Genomic DNA, 22,976 nt, shown 5'->3' on the forward strand with positions numbered 1-22,976 from the left:
CCAATACATTAAAACCGAAAAAGTTTTATCTGTATAGTGTGTAAGAATGTCCACCAGAGTGACCTCTCGACTGTATTTGAATTCTCTCAGCCACTGAAACTTTATTTTGTTTCATTTTGCATCCCCTCTTTGGTCAAGAAGATGTTCTCCATACATGATGCCAGGTCTAGATTCCTCCCTGGGAGTCATATCCTGCATTGCCAGGGAGATTTACACCCCTGGAAGTTAGGTCCCATGTAACGGGGAGGGCAGTGAGATCACCTGCCAAGGTGGCTTAGTTAGAGAGAGAGAGGGCCACATCTGAGCAACAAAGAGGGATTCAGGGGTTGATTCTTAGTTGCAATTATAAGCAGGTTTAGCCTCTCCTTTGCAGTAACAGGCTTCTCAAAGGCAAGTCCCGTGATAGAGGGCTCAGCACATCAACCTGCCAGTCCTCAATATTTGTGAGAACATCAGGAACCATCCAAGTGAGGAAGCCCAACACCTCTGCATCTTCCCCCAGCTCCTCAGTGGGGAGAGATGAGGTTTTGAGGGAAGAGGGGCGTTGCCTGTGGGTACATGGCTAGAGCCCTCCAGTACCTTTTAAATAACAACCAAAAGGTAGCTCATATGTAAGATGACTTTAATATAAATTGTTCCCCCTTCTCTGTGATGCTTCCTCAAAACTAAACATTACATTTCTTAATTGAAACCTAATGAAATGGTTTTCATAGCTTGCAAATATTTTTTTTGCCAAATAAAAAGCTCCATACTCAGTGATCCTGAATCTAGGTATCATTTCCAGGCTATGAAAGGCTTATAGAAAGTCTTTCCCCCAGGCTGCTAATGGTCCTTTGCTCAAATTATGATTTTTTAAGCCTCTAACATTTTTAGTTCTTGATGTGATGGCATCAGGTGTAGGGTGAACAGTGGGCCTCGAATTCTGCTGGCACTCAGAAGTCCCAGAGACACAAGTCAGTTGGAAAACCCATCAAGCCCCAACGGCAGTGTCTTCATGGGTCCCAGAGGAACATGGAAATGACACCTACTTTTATGGCCCCCACATTCCACTGTAGCAAGGTGGAAAAAGCATGAACAATAAAATAATAGCAGACTCCAGAAATCACAGCCAAGTTATGGTTTCCTATGACTTTAAGTGTGATTTCTAAGCTACAAACTGGTAGAAAATACTTACAATGCATGTAGCTGACAAAGGACTACATCCAGAAAATATAAAACAGTCCCATAAGTCAATAAGAAAAAAGAACAAAACATAATAGAAAAATGGGCAATTCGTAAAAGAAACCTGAAAAGCCAATAATCATCAAAACAAAACAAAACAAAACTCAATCTCATAGTACCCTTGTAACTGTAAATTAAAACCCCAATGAGATAATATTTTATGTCTGTCATATGGGATAAAATTCAAAAGGCTGATGAAATCAAGTTTTGTCTTGGATATTGAAAAGCCAACATCACATGCTCATCAAACTCTTACGACAGCAAATTGGTACAACCACTTAGGACAGTAATTTGTCAGTGCTTAGTGAAGTTAAAGGTGCCCATAATCCATAATTTTCAAACTGTCTTCCTTCCATTCGAGTACTTGGTGTGGCAAAATAACCAATACATAGCCTACCTAAGCTTCTACAATGTGTACAAAGTATATTCATTTAGCAGTTTTGTAACAGTGAGAGTTGAAAACAACTGAAATTTCCTTTAGTAGGGAAATAGAACAAAACTGAGTTTTTTACAATGGAATACTTCACAGCAACTAAAATAAATGAACTGGATCTGCATTTACCAGCATATTTAAATCTTGAAAATATGTTTATTGAAAAAAAATAAGTTTCAGAGAATAAATACAAAATGATGCCATTTGTACAAATTTTAAACCACAATCAATACTATGTACTATTTTTATACACAGTCATTTATGGTAAAACCATTAAATACATGGATAGTAAGGATACAGACCATCTTCAGAAAAACCCATTACCTCTAGGGAGGAAAGTTGGGAAATAGATTATAAAAGGCACAAGAGAGGCTTTAACAGAATGTCTAATGGTTTAGGGAAGTTAGAAATTTCCCGTGAGAAATAAAATCCCAGGCTCATTCTTGGGTATAGAAATTTCCAGCTGAGAAATTGTTTTTAAACACAAGAAAGCCTGGAATGTGATGATCCTCTCAGTTGGCAAAAAAACACTTTCACAACTGGAAGTACATGTGACTGACTTCTAAACAAAAATTACAAAACACGTGAGGAAATAGCTCATCATGAAGGGAGTCAACAGATGCCACTAATATTATGGAGGATTCAAATTGGCAAGCAACTGTTTAGCTGCCACTGAACTGGCAAGGTGCCAAGGCTCTGGTGTCCAGAGATGATCTATGTCAGACCTCTGACCTACCAAACTGTAAAATAAATTCATGTTGTTTTAAGCTCCAAGTTTGTGGTAAAGTGTCACAGCAGTAAGAGAAAACTAACCCACCCTATGATTCAGCATTCCACTCCTACATATGTACCCAACGGAAATCAGAGATATAGACATCAAAAGACATGTACAAGAATGGTCACACAGCATTATTTATAAATGCCTCAAATTGGGAATCACCTGAATCTCCATAAATGATCATTTTGGGGTATTAATTCAGTGATATACTAAATCACAATGAGAAATGAATGTCACACCCAACAATATGGATGGCTGTCAGAAATGTAATATTGAATAGGGGAAGCCAGACACAAAAGAGCTCAAACTGATAATTCTGTTTATATCAAGTTCAAAAACAAGTGACTCTCAATTGCATGGAACCTTGAATAGGAAGTGAGATACAGTAGGTTACTATATGAAATAGTGACACATCCCAGAGTAATTTGGGCAGATAATAAAAAATATATTTACAGCCTCCCCCCACCCCACCCCGAGGAGCTGGGAGAAGGTGCAGAAGTGTTGGACTTCCTCACCTGGACTGGTGTTTGATGTTGTCACAAACATTGGGGCTGGCGGTTTGATGTGCTGAGCCCTCGATCGTGGACTTGCGCTTATGAAGCTTGTTACTGCAAAGGAGAGGCTAAACTTGCATATAATTGTGCCTAAGAGTCTCTCCCTGAGTACCTTTTTGTTGCTCAGATGTGGCCCTGTCTCTCTCTAACTGAGCCACCTCAGCAGGTGAACTCACTGCCCTCCCCACTACGTGGGACCCGACTCCCAGGGGTGCAAATCTCCCTGGCAATGCAGAATATGACTCCCCGGGATGAATGTGGACCCAGCATCGTGGGACTGAGAGTATCTTCTTGACCAAAAGGGGAATGCAAAATGAGACGAAATAGTTTCAGTGGCTGAGAGATTTCAAATGGAGTTGAGAGGTCACTCTGGTGGACATTCTTATGCACTATATAGATAACACATCCTAGGTTTTAATGTATTGGAATAGCTAGAAGTAAATACCTGAAACTACCAAACTCCAACCCAGCAGTCTGGACTCCTGAAGACAATTACATAATAATGTAGATTACAAGGGGTGACAGTGTGATTGTGAAGACCTTGTGGATCACACCCCCTTTAACTAGCGTATGGATGAGTAGAAAAATGGGGATAAAAACTAAAGGACAAATGGAGTGGGATGGGGGGATGATTTTGGTGTTCTTTTTTCACTTTTATTTTTTATTCATGTTCTGGTTCTTTCTGATGTAAGGAAAATGTTCAGAGGTAGATTGTGGTGATGAACACATAACTATGTTATCATACTGTGGACAGTTGATTATATACCATGGATGACTGTATGGTGTGTGAATGTATTTCAATAAAACTGAATTTAATAAAAACAAAAGAAAAAAAAAAACCAAGTGAATCTAATCTAGGGTGTTGAAATCAGGATTGTGGTTACCTAGGTAGGGGGATGTTGGGTGTGCTGGCAACATTCAATTCTTGATTCAGGTGCTGGTTTCACAGCGTGCTTGGCTTGTGAAAATTATTTGAGCTGACTTTTATGATTTATACATATTTGTGTATGTATACCATGCTTCAATATTTTTTCTTTAAAAGGGCAATGGATTGGTTAAGAAAAAAAGATCAGGCACAGTTGAGGTGAGAATGGAAAACTGAGAAAAAGATCTGAAGAAAGTCTCCAGAATGTAACTCAAAGATAAAAAGATGAAAAATATAAAACAGAATTTAAGAATGAGAAGGATCAACTTTATCTATAATAGATGCTCCATAAAGAGAGAATAGATGAATAGAAGATGAAAACTTTCAAAGAGATAATGCTGAAACTTTTCCAGACTTAATATGAAATATGGCTCCTCAGATTTAGAAAGCAAGGTAAATAAAAGTGAAAATAAATACATACCTTGACAATACGTCAGGGTATCAACAACGAGGATGGAAGGCTGTAGAATAATAATTTCAAAGGGCTAAGGAAGAAATATAACAGTCAACTTAGATTTTTTTTTAATTCAGGTTTATTGAGAAATAGTTTCCATAGGGTAAAACTCTCTTTTTATTGTACTATTCTAAGCAATTTGACAAATGCATGCTGTATTAGTTAAGGTTCTCTAGGGAAACAGAATCATCAGGAGATATCTATAAATATAAGATTTATAGAAGTGTCTCATGCAACTATGGGTATGCAGGAGTCCAAATTCCATAGGGCAGGCAGCAGACTGGCAATTCCAATGAAGATGTTCGATGAACTCCTCAGGCAGCGAACCGGCAACTTCAATGAACGTGTTCGATGAACTCCTTAGGAAACAAACTGGCAACTTTGACGAACTCCTTAGGAAACGCTTCTCTGGTCAGCCAAAGAAGAAGTGAAGGTCCTCTATCTCTCTAGTTTAAAAGTCTTCAACTGATTGGATTAAATCCAGCTGACTGCATTCTCTCATCGTAGAAGACACACTCTTTGTTAAATCATCAGTCACAGCTGCAACCAACTGACTGATGATTTAACAAACCAGCCTTCTGGTTTATCAAGCAGCCACAAACATCCTCACAGCAATGGTTAGGCCAATGCTTGCTTGAACAGACACCTGGGTACCATCACCTGGCCAAGTTGACACATGACCCTGACCATCACACATGCCATCATGCAGCCTCTTCTGCAGCAAAGATATAGAATAGTTCCTTTATATGCAAGAAAATTCCCTCATGTTCCATGTGGTCAAGCCCTCTTCCCACTTCAATCCATGACAACTACTAATCTGTTTTCTGCCCTTACAATTTTCGTTTCACAGAATGCCATATCAGTGGAATCATACGGGATGTAGCCTTTTCAGGCAGGCTTACTTTACTTAATATAATGCATTTGAGATTAATCAATGCTTTTGTGTGTACCTGTAGTTCATTTTTTACTGTTGAATAGTATTCCACTGAATAAATACAACATAGTTTATTTACCTAGTCACCAGTTGAAGGCCAATTGATTGTTTCCAGTTTTTGGCAATTATGAATAAAGTTACTATGAACATCTCCATACAGGTTATTGTGTGACCATGTTCTCATTTCTTTTGGGTAAATACCTAGGAACGGGATTTCTGGGTCACATGGTGAGTGTATATTTAACTTTATGAGGAAACTGTTTTCTAAAGTGGCTATACCATTTTGCAATTCTACCAGCAATATATGAGAGTTGTATTTGCTCCACATCCTCACCAGCACTTCATATTTTCAGTTTTTCCTCCAGTGTCATATGTTTGTAGAGATATCTCATTGCAATTTTAATTTGCTTTTTTATGTGTGCTCATCTGCCATTGGTACGCTTCTTTGGTTAAGTGTCTGGTCAAATCACCACCCATTTGAGATGGGCAAGCTAATTTGTTTTCTCTTTTGATTGTTTTAACTATTTTAAAGAACAGAAGTTTTAATTTAGGTGAAGCCCAATTTATCCATAATTTTCTTTTATGTACCATGCTCTTGGTGTCATATCTAATAAATCTTTGACTAACATAAAGTCACAGTGATTTTTTCCAATGTTTTTTTCTAGGAATTTTATAGTTTTAAACCATACATTTACATCTATATCCATTTTGAGTTAATTGTTGTATATGGTGCAAGGTATGGGTGGAGGTTTTTTGTTTTTTATTTTGTTTTACCATATGGATGTTCAAGTGTTCCACAATGATTTTTTTGAAAAGATTCTCTTTCACTATTGAACTGAATTTATAACTTTGTCAAAATCAAGTGACCATATATGTGTAGGCTTCTGTTCTATTCCACTGATCTATATGTTTATCTTTTCACCAATACCATACTGTGTTAAATACCGTAACTTTGTGTTAAGTCTTAAAATCAGGTAGTGTAAATTCTCCAATGTTGTTCTTCTTTTTCAAATTGTTTTGAATTCTAGTTCTTTTGCCTTTACAAGTTTGCCAGTTTATGCTAGAATTTTTATTGCAATTATGTTGAGTGTCAGTTTTGTGAATAATTAATATATTTTGAATATTGTGTCTACTCATCCCTGATCTTGGTATAGCTTTCTATTTATTTAGGTCTTTTGAAATTTCTTTTTCAGTATTTTGTAGTGTTTAGCATGCAAATACTGCACAAATTTTATTAGACGTATACCTATTTATTTCATGGCGTTTGGTGATATTGTAAACTGTGCTGCTATTTAATTTAAAATTCCAATTTTTCATTGCTAGTGTATAGAAGAAGCATTGTATTTTTGAATACCTTTATCCTGTAACGTATTAGAACTAGTAGCTTTTTCATAGATTCTTTGTATTTTCTATATAGCAATCATTTTATTTGTGACTAGAGACAATTTTATTTCTTCCTTTTTAATGTGAAAGCTGTATTTCTGTGTTATTGCACTGGCTAGAATCTCTGGTATAATGTTGAGTAGAGGTTGTGAGAATGTCCTCACTTTATTCTTGATCTTAAGGAGAAAGCATTCAGTCTTTTAGCAGTAATACATCTACCAAAACCTACAGTTATCCACACACTTATCGGTAAAAGACTAATACTGATATTAACAATATCAGTCGACATCTATTGTGTGCACTATGTAAATGGAACTTTGTTAAGCTCTTTATCCACATTATATAATTTATTTTACAGTAGCCCTATGTAATATGTACTACCTCTACTACCTCTATCCCACTTTTTTTTTTAACCAATAAGGCAAATGAAGCTCAGGATGGTTAACTAATTTGTCTTAGGTCTCACATCTAGCAAATGGGAAAGCTGGGTTTCTCATCAAAGTCTGTTTGACTCCAGGGCCACACTGAATAACAACCCTGTGTGCTCCCCTGAGTCCAAGGCTCTTCTCACTAAACCTACATGTCAAGCTAGCCTGAACCCTTTCACATCTCTCCTTCCAGTCTTCATTAAAAAATTCTTGGCTTATTTACCATTCAATGGACAACCATTTCACATACCTGCATTTAGAAATTAATTGGGTAGTAATGACTTGTTCTAGTTTGCTAATGCTGCCGGAATGCAAAACACCAGAGATGGATTGGCTTTTATAAAAGGGGGTTTATTTGGTTACACAGTTACAGTCTTGAGGCCATAAAGTGTCCAAGGTAACACATCAGCAATTGGGTACCTTCACTGGAGGATGGCCAGTGGTGTCCGGAAAACCTCTGTTAGCTGGGAAGGCACGTGACTGGTGTCTGCTCCAAAGTTCTGGTTTCAAAATGGCCTTCTCCCAGGATTTTCCTCTCTAGGCTGCAGTTCCTCAAAAACGTCACTCTTAGTTGCGCTTGGGATATTTGTCCTCTCTCAGCTTCTCTGGAGCAAGAGTCTGCTTTCAACGGCTATCTTCAAACTGTCTCTCATCTGCAGCTCCTATGTTTTCTTCAAAGTGTCCCTCCTGGCTGTAGCAAGCTCGCTCCTTCTGTCTGATCTTATATAGTGTGCCAGTAATTTAATTCAGACCCACCCAATGGGCAGGTCAACACCTCCATGGAAATTATCCAATCAGAATCATCAACCACAGTTGGGTGGGGCGCATCTCCATGGAAACACTCAAAGAATTACAATCTAATTAACACTGATAGGTCTGCCCACACAAGATTACATCAAAGATAATGGCATTTGGGGGGACATAATACATTCAAACTGGCACATGACTTAATAAACCCCTTCCTACATACATGAAATGGTCCTTTGAAATCTAACATGCCTATTATTCTTTTATTTAAATATGTGGGTCCCTCCAAGCATGTGGATGACATATTAGCATGGGCTTAGTAGAAAAGTTTGGATTTTGGAGTCACATAGATCCACCTCTATCACTTACCATGTGAACTTAGGCAATTTGCTTATTTGGTTATTCATTCAACAACACTTTTTTGAACACCTACTTTGTTCCAGCCTCTGTTCTTAGCACTCAGTACATCACCAATCAAAACAAATATCCCTGCCCCCCAGAAACATATCATAGGAGATAGGTGATAAACAATAAACATGAAAAATAAGTAACATATAACATGTCAAAAGACAAATACTGGAAAAAAGCAAAGGGAAAGCAGGGTAAGGAGGAGTCGAAAGAATCAGGTGGGGAGATGGGGATTGCTGTATTAAGTGATGTGGTCAGTGGGAGGCTGCATCGAATGGTCAGATCTGTGCAAAGACACGAAGGAGGTGAGGGTGAGCAAGTGGAGATCTAGGGGAAGCTGGCTCCAGGTTGAGGATAAATCTAGGGAAAAGCAAGGCAGGAGGATGCCTGGCGTATTCAATGCACAAGGAGGCCAGTGGGTCTAGAGTCATTCATGAAGGGGAGAAAAATAATGAAGGAGGTCATAGCTGTCTGTGGGAGGGTGGTTGATCATGTAGGGTTTAAGATGTAAGGCCTTTCGCTTTGAGTCACATGAGGACCCATTGGAGGTTTTTGAGCAAAGGAGACAGAGAATCACTTGCTGCTGCAATAAGATTATAGGCAGCAAGGATAGAGTCAGGCCAACTGGGGGTACTATTGGAATAAACAAGACAAAATATGACCATGGCTTGCTGAAGGTTGTTGAAGTGGTGAGAAGTGGCCAGAATCTGAATATATGTTAAAAATGGAGCTGAGAAATTTTCCTGACAAGATAAATGTAGGGATGAGAAAATGGGAAGAAGTTGTCAAGGATGAATCCCAAATAATTTTTTGGGCTGAGTGTCTGGAAGGATGGAATTGCCATTTCCTGAGATAGGGGAGGCTCCAAATAGAGAATGTTTTAGGGAAAGACTAGGAGTTTAGTTTTTTTTTTTTTTTCTCATGAGTTAAATTTTGAATTTGCTAAGTTTGTGATTTCAGGTAGTCATCCAGGTTGAAATGTTGATGAGTACAAATTTAGGGTCTAGGATTAAGATTTAAATTTGAGAGACATCAGTATCTAGATTGTGCTTAAAGCCTCAAGACCAGAGAATTTCACTAAGGGATTTAGTAAAAATAAAGAAAAGAGGTGCAAGGACTGAACCCTGATGCACTTAAATGTGAAGAGAATGGGGAGAAGAACCATCATAGGCCACTGAAGTGGAGTATTCATTGACTAGGAGGAAAACCAGCTGAGTGCGGTAGAAGGAGTGAATTGTAAAAGGGAGAGTGATCAACTGCATCACACAGGTCAAGTAAGACAAAGGGTTAGAATTTAATTGACCATTGAATGGACCATTCAGTTGGAATTAGGCCATTCCAATTGAATTGGGATTTGATTCCAATTGACTTGGAATTGAATTGAATTGAATCACAAACATGAGAGTCATCAGTGACCTTGAGAAGTGAAGGAGGAAGAGGATCCAAGCAGCAAACTTTTTCAAAGGGAAGTAAAGATGATGATGGAGGGGGAAGTGGGGCCAGGGGAGGGAACAGCAAGTTCATATGCTGAAGGGAAAGGCCCAGGAGAGAAATTTAATGACATAGGAGAGTGAGGAGAGAACTGCTAGAACACTAAAGGAAAAGAGGGGATGGGATCTTGTACCCAGGTGAAGGGGGTTAGCTTTTGATGGGAACATAGTTGACCCCCAGGAAGGAAGGCAGGGGCTGTGGATGGGAATCTTAGCAGGCAGCTGGATGTGGTGGTGGGAGTCTTTAGAGGTAGAAGTTCTCTTGTGATTGCTTCAATTTTCTCAATGATGTAGGAACCAAGTTCATCAAGAGAGGAAGGGAGAGGCAGAGAGAGAGGCAGGGAGAGAGAGAGGAGCTTTGGAGGGTTTGGGGAGAGAGAACAGGTGACAGCCACATGTATTATTTGAGCCTCAGTTATATGAGAGAGAAGAATAAAATGCAAAGATTTTGGAAAGGTTGGCAACAGTGTATCACAAGCCAATATCCAAAAACTCTTATCATCCTCAAATCTAATGTGTGTATCTGCTTCTTTCTCAGACTCTCAGAGAACTGAGATTATGAATTGTGTAGTGCTATTTTCTTTCAAATATTAAATAGGTAAATATGAATTCTATTTTTTTAAATCATAAGAGATAAGAACAATTGCAAAAAGAGAGAAAAGAAGTTGACCATAATTCTGCCTCTTCTACTGTTTTGCCATTTCCTTACAATAATTTGTGTGCCAATTGCCCCATAATTAGATATATATACATTAAGTTTTGCATATTGCTTCTTTCACTTAACATTATGTATTAAGCAGTTTTGATAATATTAATTTGCAAAAACATCATTGTCACAGCCCAAGAGGGCTTTTGTAGCCGAAGGACTAAAGAAAGCACTGGACACATTCTGAGACATGAGCTTTTATTATGGGGCTTATCTACAGGGTGGGGAAGTCAAGTCACGTTGCCCTGAAATCAGGAGCTTCTCTGAATGGCAGCGAGTTCAGAGCACAACGTGGAAATAGTCTGCACTTTGAGGGGCTGAATAAGCTGGTTATAAGGGCTCGACATTCCAATGGGTATGAGAGCATAAGCAGGGAGTAGGGTTGTGCAACGTAGGGAGGGGTTGATTGTAATCAACAGGGAGGAGGGGGGAAGATTATAGATTATCTTGTAGATAACAGTATCTTAGTGAGTCTCAGGAAGGAGGTAGTTTTGGGTATAGATTACATTTAATATCTGATATTACAAGGAGAATAAGTCAAACCTTAACTGTCCTAGGTCAAGCAAACTGCTGTGTGCAGTCTTCAAGATACTTGGGGGCCTGGGGCTTCCACAATCATTTTAGTGGTTGTATAATTTTTTATTATATGAATGTACTATATGTTACAAAACAGTTTATTATTGGGCATGTTAGTGCTTCAAAGTGCTTCAAATATGTTATTAAAATATACTATGATGAATGTTTGAACATACATATTTTTCCATAATTAGTGAGTTCATAATAAAGCTGTCTACCATTTAATGACCAGTTATTGACTACCAATTATTGAGCACTCTGCTATTTTTCATACATTTCATTTGATGGTCTTAATAGCAGAAAAAAGTAATTGTTTTATTGGAATATTTTAAGCACACAAAGAAGTTGAGAAATAATATTAAAAATACTCTTGAACCAACCAATCAACATTGCTAATCTTAATATTTAGCCATATTTGTTTTAGAATTTCTTAAATTCTCAGGCTCCTCAGCCCATTGTCATCCCTGCTTCTCCAGAGGTGACTACTAGCCAGAAGTTAGTCTTTACATTCCTACTGAGTTTTAATACTTTTATTTACGTGAATGTGTCAATAAACAAGATATGCTTGTTTTATACTTTATATAAATGGCGTAATTCTGCATATATTTTCCAACTTTACTTTTTCATTTAATTGTGTTTTAAAAGTATATCTAGGTTGATACATAATGCTCACATTAATTTAAACTGTTGCATTATTTCCCACTGTAGGTACATATCTCAATTTATTTATCTATTGCTTTGGTGGACATTTAGATTCTCTAGATAATTTGCATTTGCAAGCAATGCTATAATGGGCATCCTTTTCCATGTCTCTTGGTGCACATGTGTGTGTGTTCTCCTAACACTTACAGCTAAATGTGGAATTCCTGGATTCTTTAGGAGGTATATTTAGATGTGAAATGAGTTGGGGTAGGTTGAAGTTTGGGAGTCTGAGCTGTTTAAAAGCTCCCTGAGAGAGAGCACAGGTGCAAAATGGTGGAGTAGGAAGTTTTACAAATTGCTCCTTCCAATTTGTAAAAAGAGAACGGAAGACACTAGGTGGTAACCGTGGATCTGGAATGGGTATTTAGAACAACTACAGGAGTGACAGAGGAAGTGAGAGGCTGCAGAGAGTTCAGCTTTTGTAAGTGAAAGTGGGAACCAGTGACCAGCCCTCATTGCTCAGTCCTGCAGAAGTGGCTGCAGAAATAGCTGCTGCTGTGGCTGTGTGACCTGGATTCCAGGAGTGGCAAGCTTGGGCCAGGATTGTTAGATGAAACTTCTTCCTCTAAAAGTTGGACCTAAGGGTTGAAGAAGATCTGGGGGATCCCTTAGGGACCAGTGTGGAAGCTGGCCTCAGTTTCAGCCCTCTGGGCAGCAGCATTTCCAGCCTCCCTCAAACATCCACCTGGATATAAAAAACCAGCTTCTTTGGCTGTTTATTTTTTCCCCCTTTGGTGTGTGGGTGTTTTCTGGTCTGGCAGATCCCTAAGGGTACAACATAGACTCTGGCCTTGGTTTCAGTCCTTTCAGCAGCTGGCTTCAGCCTCACATCACCATCTACCAGGACTTAAAGACACAGTGCACTTTTTTGTTGGTTGGGTTTTTCTTTCTCTTCCTTGTGTTGTTTAGTCTAGTGGATCACTGAAGACCCAGCACAGATGCTAGCCTTGGATTCTCATCAGCATCTATGAGGACATAAAGAGCCAGTACACCTCTCTTTCTTTGATATTTGGTTGGTTGGTTTTTTCTTTCTTTGTTTTATGTTTTGGGGTCTGGTGACTCGCTGAGGGATGAGCAGGGATCCTGGCTTAGGATTTGTCCTCAAAAGCAGTAGCTTCTGGCTTCCCAGCAGGATATAACAAGAAACCTGGAGAGGCAGGGCACTTCATTTTTTTTTCCTATTTTTTCTTGTGGCTATTTTGTCTTTGTTAGTATATATATTTTCTCTTCCCCCCCCCGAACTCCCTGTCTCTCTTTCTTACCTTCCTTTTTTTTCTTTTTTCTTCTTCTTCTTAGTCTAGAAGACTGAAAAGTAGAAGAACTAGATTTCCAGAGTGATCACAACGTAATACTCAGAATGTGCAGTATTTTGCTCTCAGTGAATAGCTTTAAAACATACAAGGAGATAGGATAGTAAGGAAAAAAAGAATTTGACAGGTAATATTCTGGAGGAAGTACAATTTCTGGAATTACTAAGCACATATCTGAAGTACAGTTTCTGGAATTACTAAGCACTAAAGAAAATCATGGACAAAGAATGAAAAGAAAATCAGGAAAACAATATATGAACAAAATCAGAAATTCAATAATGAGATAGAAATTATAAAGGAGAACCAAATGAAATTCTGGAGTGAAAAATTCCAGAAAAATTCAATAGAGGCATTCAAAAGTAGATTGGAGGAGGCAGAAGAAAAGATCAGAGAACTCAAAGACAAAACAATTGAAATTGCCCAGGTTGAGGGACAGGAAGAAAAAAAAATGTGAACAAAGCCAGAGGAACCTGTGGGAAATCATCAAACAGACCAATATATGCATCATAGGAATCCCAGAAGGAGGAGAGAAAGATAAAAGGTCAGAAGAAATATTTGAAGAAATAATGGCAAGAAACTTCCCAAATCTGACAAAAGATATGAAGAAACAAATTCATGATGTTCAATGAATTCTATGCAGAATGAACTCTAACAGATCTATACCAAGATATATTATGATCAAACTGTCCAATGCCAAAGACAAAGACAAAATCTTAAAAACAGCAAGAAAGAAGTGATGTGTCACATATAATAGATTCTGTAAGATTAACATCTGATTTCTCAATAGAAACAATAGAGGCCGCAAGGCAGTCAGAGGACATATTTAGAGTGCTGAAAGGAAGAAAGCAAACAAACAGCTGGTGCTCAAAAATAATATATCTGTCAAAGTTGCCCTTCAAAAATGAGGGAGAAATTAAAACATATCCAGACAAAAAACAATTGAGGGAATTCATTATCCTGCCTCACAGGAAATGCTACAAGTAATCAGCCAAGTGAAAAGGAAAGGACACAAGACCGTATCTCAAGATTGACTGAATAAATAAAGATCTCTGGTGTAAATAACAGCATGAGTAAATATAAAAGCCACTATCATTTCAATTTTTTATTTGTAATGATATTTTTAGTGTCTATAAGGCTTAAAATTAAAATGTATGAAAAACGAGCATTGATCTTTGTTACTGGGCTAACAATAAAGATGTAATTTGTGACAAGAACAACATAAAAGGGAGGGATGGAGGAATATAAGCACTGTGTATGTGTAGGCTATCGAAGTCAACTTGGAATCAACACATACTGAATTGGAATACATCTCTTATGCTAAATGTAATCCCCATGGTAACCATACAGAAAATATCTAAAAAGTCTACAAAAAGGAAAGGATAAGTGATTATAAAAGATCATCTAAAGAAAAAGGAAGACAGTAATTAAGGAAAAGCAGAAAAAGTATAAGACTTAGAAAAACAATTAGCAAGGTGACAGAAGTAAATATTTACTTATCAGTAATTTCCTTAAATGCAAATGGTTTAAAACTCTCCAATTGAAAGGCAGAGATTGGCAGAATAGATAAAGAAACGTGACCCAACTATATTCTGTTTATAAGACCTATTTTAGATCCATACATACAAATAGATTGAATGTGAATTGCCAAAAGTGTCTATTCAACTGAGAAGACTAGAAGACTTACTATTTATAAACATATATGCACCTAACAGCAGAGTGCCAAAATAAATGAAGTAAACATTGTCAGAACTGATGGGGGAAATCAACAGTTCCACCATAGTAATCGGAAATTTCAATACACCATTCTGATTCTGGATAGAACATCTAAACAGAGTATTAATAAGAAAATAAAGGACTGAGCAGTACTAAAAACTAGATGTAATCTATATATATAGAACACTTCACGTAACAGTAGAATACACATTTTTTTTCAATTGCACACAGATCTCCTGGCTAGACCATATGCTTATGCACAACAGAAATCTAAATAAATTTTAAAACATTGAGATCATAAAAAGGAAGCTCTCTGATCACAATGGAATGAAGCTAGAAATCAATAATGGAAGAAAAACAGGAAAATTTACAATTATGTGGAAATTAAGCAGCACACTCTTAAACAACCAATGCATTAAAGAAGAAATTAAAAGGAAAATTATAAAATACTTAGAGACTAATAAAAGCAAAGACACAACATACCCAAACTTATAGGGTGCAGTGAAGGTAGTGTTAAAAGGGAAATTTATAGTTATGAATGCTATATTAAAAAAGAATAAAGATTCAAACTATTATCCTAACTTTACTTCTTGAGGAACTAGAAAAATAAAAACTACATAGGTCCGAAGTTAACAGGAAAAGGGAATGGATGCTTAGATATGCTACCAAAAGCACAAGCAACAAAAGAAACAACAGATAAATTTTTATTTCATCAAAATTAAAACTTTTGAGCTTTAAAGGAAGTTATCAAGAAAATGAATAGACAACCTATGGAAAGGGAGAAAAAAGTTTCAAACCATATATCAGATAAGGGTTTAATAGTCACAATATATAAAGAACTTTTGCAATGCAACAACAAAAAGACAAACAACCCAATTTTTAAAATGGGCAAAAGACTTGAATAGATATGTCTCCAAAGAAGTTATACAGATGACCAACAAACACATGAAAAGATGATGTATATTATTAGCCATTGGGGAAATGCAAATTAAATGCCACCCCACTCCCACAAGATGGCTATTATTAAAAAATGGAAAATAACAAGTGCTGGAGAGGATGCAGAGAAATAGGAACTCTAGTACATTGTTGATGCAAATGTAAAATGGTACAGCCACTATGGAAAGCAACACAACAGTTCCTCAAAAAGTTAAATATAGAATTACCTTTTGACCCAGAAATCCCACCTTTAGGTATACCCCTAAAGAGAGTGAAAACAGGGTCACAGATACTTGTACACCAATGTTTACAGCAGCATTATTCACAAAAGTCAAAAGTTGGAAATAATCCAAGTGTCCATCAAGAAATGAATGGATTAACAACACGCAGTATATACACACAATAGAATATTATTCAGCCGTAAGAAAAAATGAGGTTATCAGACATGCTGCAACATGGAAAAATCTTGAAAACATTATACTCAGTGAAAAAAGTAAGACACAAAAATTGTATGATATTGCTTGGAAGAGATGATTAGACATAGCAAATTCACAGAAGTAGAAGACATTCGTTGGTTACAAGGGAAGGAGGAGCTGAGGAAAAGGGGAAAGAGATATGTTTATAAAAATAAAATTAAAAAAATTCATAATAGTTTTTTTAGGGGGGTGGTGTGTGAAATAAAAGCTCTCCAGGTGATTCTAATGTGTAACCAAAGTTAAGAATTGCTGCTCTAGATTTTTCTCTTTCTCAGGTACAGTTGCATTCTTGCCCACGTTTTCTCTTTGCAAACAGAGCTAGATGCATAAACTCCTGGAAAATGCTGAAGATGCTGCCTCAGTGGTCTGGGACTGATGGATCTGAAGAGCAGTTATGGGTAAGGTATCTCAGAACAGAGCTTTCAAAGCAGACTTCATCACTAGATGACACGTCTCCAACTAGTCTGTCACCTCTGCCTATGTTTTTACTTGTAGCAGAGAAGAATCAAAAAGCCGAAGAAGCTCAGCTTGGACAGGACTGGCAAATGATTTTTAACTTATCTATCAATGGTAATCAATTGCTGGAGGCTGTCTTAGCAGAGCAATGAGAATGATTGTGAAGTCATTTAGGGTCTTTGTACAAAGACTGCTGTGATTGATTAGTGATGTCTGCCATGGGTTGGATAGAGGGCAGCAGCCAGGTGGGTGCATAACTGCCAACCTGCCACTGAGATTCGCCCAACAGTAGATCAAGGAAAAGCAGTTGTCTAAAAATTGGGCCCTGTTGTAATTAAAGAGGAGATCTAAATGTTGTCAGTAGCTAGCTTAAGGGGAAAGTTTTGCAAAGAGTTTTCTTAATTCTCATTTCTTTCTCTCTTTCCAAAAGTTTGATCTGAATTAACTCCTAGGGCCAGTATTTCCTTGTTAATAAGGGAAAGAACTTGTGCATTGGAATCAGACCTGAGCTGGAGCCCAGATCTGCCACCAATTGGATATATGGCCTTGGTGAAAAGCCATTGAGCTACTCTGTGCCTCAATTCCTCATCAGACAATGGGGATCATACCTATGTCATAAGGCAGTTGTGTGGGTTAGTTGTAAGTATTTAGTATTGCCTTGAGTCCAGCTACCAAATAATAGGAATCATTGCTCTATTATTATGATGATTATGATTATGATTATTAAACAAAACCAGGCAGATAGGGCTGGTTTAAAAAATCCAGATACAGGTAGTGTGGTAGGTTGAATTACGTACCGCAACAACACATGTTACTCTTAATCCAAGTGCCTGTAGGTGTGAAGCCATGGTAAATAGTACCTTCTGAAGATGTTATTTTAGCCAAGGTAGGGCCAACCAAATCAGGGTGGTCTTAATCTATATTACTGGAGGCCTTATAAAGAGAACCCAGAAGTCACAGACATGAGACAGGAGAGGAACAGCACCATGTGAGTAGAGGCAGATACATAAGCTAAGGAACTCCGAGGATTGCTGGCAGCCAGAACCAGAACCTACAGATTCTGGGAGAAAGCAAGACTTGCCAATATCTTGATCTTGGACTCCTTCTAGCCTCAAATGATGAGGCAAAAAAAATTCCTGTTGTTTAAACCAACCCATTGTGTGGGATTTGTCATACTAGTCTGGCAAACTAAGAGGTAGGTTTAGGGAGTCTGTCACTAGTTGAAATACATGATTGCAAATTGGTACCTATAGGATGGGATACATCAGAACATTTGGGATAGGGAAGACAAATTTGAAAGGACAGTAGACATTTGGGTTAAGCAAAGAGAATAACAGACTGTTAATACTGGCTGGGCTCTGAGGCCAAGGAGGGTGAGGTCCCACTTCCAGAAGAAATGGAAGGGAAGAAAACACAAAACAGATTCAACGTCTCTGAGTGCAATTATATTGGCTATGAAAACATATTTACATGTTGCTCTGCTTTGTGTCAGAACTCCCCAATACCTCCTAGGCCATGAGAAACAAAAAGAAACATTTTTGAGAATCCTCCCTTCAATCCAGTCAACATTCCATTGCAAGCTAAGATAAAAGAGCAGAGCATGAATTAGAAAAGCAAATTGTTCTCACTTTGGTCTGGAGTCTGGCACATCTACTTGCTTTCTTGACTCTCTCCTGACTCTTGTATTAAATGTCATACTCATTTAAGTGTTGTGTACGTTATCAGTACATATGGAGCACAATAGGAGATGCTTGTTATAAATGTTTATATCATTATTTTTTATGACACAAAGTGACAGATGAAGATCAAACCTATGACTTAGGAATCAGGGCCAGGATAATATTTCCATGGAAAAGGATCACTTTTAAGAAAAATAAAACAATAGTGGCTACAATTTTATAGATGAGGAAACCGAGGCTTAGGTGAGATTTTTTGTAATCAGGTTAATGAGCTATAATCTAGAGACAGTAAAATTTGCCCCTTTAAGTGTATAACAGTATGAGTTTTGACAAATGCATATAGTCATGTAACCCAAACCACAATTAAGATATAGAACATTTCCAACAAAAAGTTTCCATATGTGCTTTTGCAGTCAGTCACCTCCCCTCAACCCCTGTACCTAGGAATCACTGATCTGACTTCTGATTTTTTTTTTTTTTTTACCTTTTCAGAATGTTCTGTGAATGCAATCATAGAGTATGTACGTTCTGGGCCTTCTTTCACCAGCAATGCTTTAGACATTCATTTATTTTGTTGCCTGTCTTGTTACTTTATTATTTTCTTAATTGCTGAGTTGCATTCCATTATATGAAAGTACCACAAATTGTTTATTCATCTACTCCGCAATGGATATCTATTTCCAATGTTCAATTACTATAAATAAAGCTTTTATAACATCCATGTACAGGCCTTTGTGGATATAAGTTTTCATTTTTCTTGGGTAAAATACAAGGAATGGGATTGCTGGGTCATATAGTAAGTGAATGAATAACTTTATGAGAGACTGCCAAAGACTTGACCATTTTGCATTCCCATGAATAATGTATGAGGCTTCCAGTTTCTCCACATCCTCACCAGCACTTTTTACTTTCAGCCATTCTGGTGGATGTGTAGTGGGTTCTCAATGTGGTTTTAATTTGTATTTCCCTTGTGAGTAATGATGGTTAGCTCCTTTTTGTGTGTTTATTTATCATCTATATATCTTCTTTGATGAAATGTCTATTCAAGTTCTTACCCATTTTTTGGGTTATTTTTTTCTTATTGAATTTTGAGACTTCTTTATATATTCTGGACACACACCCATTATCATATAATTGTTTAACAAATATTTTCTCTCAGTCTTTCACTTGTCTTTTTTATTTTTTTAACAGTGTCTTTTGAAAAAAAAAACACTTTTAATTTTGATTTAGTACAATTTATCAATTATTTTCTTTTATGGTCAGTGCTTCTGTATCTTATCTAATAAATCTTTGCCTAACTCAAGTTCAGAAGATTTTCTCCTACAATTTCTTCAAGAAGTTTTATATGTTTAGCACTTACATTTAGATATAGACAATTTCAAGTTAATTTTGGCATATGGTGCGGGAAAAGGGTCAAGTTATTTATTTATTTATTTATTTATATATTTAGAATGTAGATAACCAATTGTTCCCAGCATCCATTGTTGAAAAGTCTATCTTTTACCCATTGAATTGGTTAAAACTCAATGAATATATGTATGTGTGGGTCTATTATCAAGAAGCTCTTGATTCTGTTCTCTTGGTCTATGAATCCCTCCTTTTGCCAATCCCATAGTGTCTTGATTACTATAGCTTTATATTAAGTCTTGAAATCAGGTAATACCAATTTTCCTTCTTTGTTCTTCTTCAAAATTGTTTTAACTATTCTAGGTCCTTTGCTTTTCTATATAAATTTTAGAATTACATTGTCACTTTCTCCAAAATACTTGTGTTGGAAATTTGACTAGTACTGTGTTCAATGTATAGATCAATTGGAGGAGAACTGACCTCTTAATATAAATTGGTCCAATCCTTGAACACAGTTATATCTAGCCATTGAGTAAGGTCCTCTTGGCTTATCTCATCAACATTTTGTCATTTTCAGCATTTAAGTCTTGCACACATTTCATTAGATTTCTTGTCTTTTGATGCTATTGTGAATGATACTTTTTTAAATTTCAATTTCCAATTATTCTTTGTCAGTATATAGGAATACAATTGACTTTTTATATATTGACCATGCATCCTTGTATTGTGCAACCTTAGTAAACTCACTTATTAGTAGAAACTTTGGGATTTACTGTGTAGACAATCATGTTGTCTATAAATATAGACTTAAGACATATCTTCCTTTGAAAGCTGTATGTCTTTTTCTTTTTCTCACCTTATTACAGTGTGATATCTAAAATGAGTGGTGAGAACAGATGTCCTTGCCTTCTTCCTGATTTTAGGAAGAAAACAGTTATTCTTTCATCATTATATATGATAGTAGCTGTATGATTATTTGTAGATGTTCTTTTTCCAGTTGAGGACGTTTCCTTTTATTTTCCTAGTTTTCTGTGAATTTTTATCATAATGGATGTGAAATTTCGTCAAGTGCTTTTTCTGCATCTATTAAGATGACCACATGCTTTTTGTGTTTTATTCTGTTCATGTGATAAATTTCATTGAGCACTTTTCAAATGCTGAACCAACATCGTCCTACTTGGTTATAATGTATTACTCTTTTTATTAATTACTGAATTTCATTTCCTAACATTTTGTTAAAGATTTTTGAGTCAATGTTCACAAGGGACATTGGTAATTTTCATTTCTTATAATGTCTCTGAATGATTTTGGTATCAAGAGAATACTGAACTCATTAAAGAAGTTGAGAAGTGCTGTCTCCTTTTCTCTTTTCTGGAAGAGTTTGTATAAAATAGGTAGTGTTTGCCAATGAAGCAATCTAGACTTGAACTTTCTTTGTGGGAAGGTTTTTAAGTTCAAAAATTGGAAACTATCTGTGTATATATCAACTGGTAAGTGGATTAAAGAATTTTGATCTATCCATACAATGGGATACTACTCATCAATTAAAAGGAATAATCTCCTGATATAGGCAATAATGTGGATGAACCTCAAAAACATAATGTTAAATGAAAGAAGTCAGACACAAAGACAAGACTACATACTGTGTGATTCCATTTATATAAAATCTAAAGAAAAGACAAAAGTACAGAGATAGAAAGCAGATAAGTGGGCTGGGGTGGGAGTGGGAATTAACTAACAGGCAGGAGGGAACTTTATGGGTTACAGCAGTGTTCCAAAACTGGATTGTGGTGATAGTTGTGCAAATGTATGAATCTGCTACAACTTGTCAAAGTGGACTTAAAATGGATGATTTTTATTGCATGTAAATTAAACCTCAATGAAACTGTTAAAAGATATAATTGTTTAAAATGATAACAATGGATCAAGGAGTTTATAACATGCACTAAAGACAGGAGGAGGGTAATAGAAGTATACTGTTGTAAGGTATATGATAGGTAAAGTGGAATATTATTATTCGAAGGTGGACTATGATAACTTAAAGTTATGTATTGTAAACCCTAGGGAAGCCATCAGAAGTATAGCTAAAAACTGATAGGAGGAATAAAATGAAGTCATAAAAAATTCTTGTGCTGATTTCTATGTATTATGTCCCCCAAAATGCCATTATCTTTGATGCAATCTTGTGTGGGCAGACATATTAGTGTTGATTAGATTTTGGAATCCTTTGGGAGTTTCCATGGAGATGTGATTCAATCAGCTGTGGACAAGACCTTTGGTTGGATAATTTCCATGGAGGTGTTGCCCCGCCCATTCAAGGTGGATCTGAATTAACTTACTAGGGCACTATATAAGCTCAGACAGAAGGAGCGAGCTTGCTACAGCCAAGAGGGACATTTTGAAGAATGCACAGAAGATGAGAGAGTAGCTGCATATGAGAGACAGTTTGAAGATGGCCGTTGAAAGCAGACTCTTGCTCCGGAGAAGCTAAGAGAGGACAAACACCCCAAGAACAGCTAAGTGACATTTTTGAGGAACTGCAGTCTAAAGAGGAATGTCCTGGGAGAAAGCCATTTTGAAACCAGAACTTTGGAGCAGACGCCAGCCACATGCCTTTCCAGCTAACAGTGATTTTCTGGACACCATTGGCCATCCTCCAGTGAAGGTACCCTTTGCTGATGGACACTTTATGGTCTTAAGACTGTAACATTGTAACCAAATAAACCCCATTTTATAAAAGCCAATCCATTTCTGGTGTTTTGCATTCTGGCAGCGTTAGCAAACTAGAACAATTCTCAATATATCTAAGATAAAGCAAGAAAATAGGAAAAGGGGGAAGAAAGAACAGATGAGAGAAAAAGAGCACAAATAGCAAGGTGGTAGATTTAAACACATGTAATAATAATTACATTAAAAAGGAATCATCTAAACCATCCAACTTAAAGTCAGGGATTGATCAGATTGGATAAAAATGCAAGACTGACCTGGAGGTTATCTGTAGGAAATCTACTTTATATGTAAAGACACAAATAGGTTAAAAAGAAAAAAAGAAAAAATACAATAAGCAAAAATTATTCAAAGAAAGCTGTAGTGGCTATATTAATGTTAGGCAAAGTAGATTTTAAAACAAACACTACTTTCATGAATAAAGAGGACATTTCATAATGATAAAGCAATCAACTCACCAAGAGGACTAACAATCCTAAATGTGTATACACCTAACAACAGAGTTTCAAATTACATGAAACAGAAACTGGTATAATTTAAAAAAGAAATGGACAAGTCCACAGTTATACTTGGAAATACCAACACTCCTGTGT

The sequence above is a fragment of the Choloepus didactylus genome, chromosome 11, assembly GCF_015220235.1.
Source record: "Choloepus didactylus isolate mChoDid1 chromosome 11, mChoDid1.pri, whole genome shotgun sequence".
Lineage (NCBI taxonomy): Eukaryota > Metazoa > Chordata > Mammalia > Pilosa > Megalonychidae > Choloepus > Choloepus didactylus.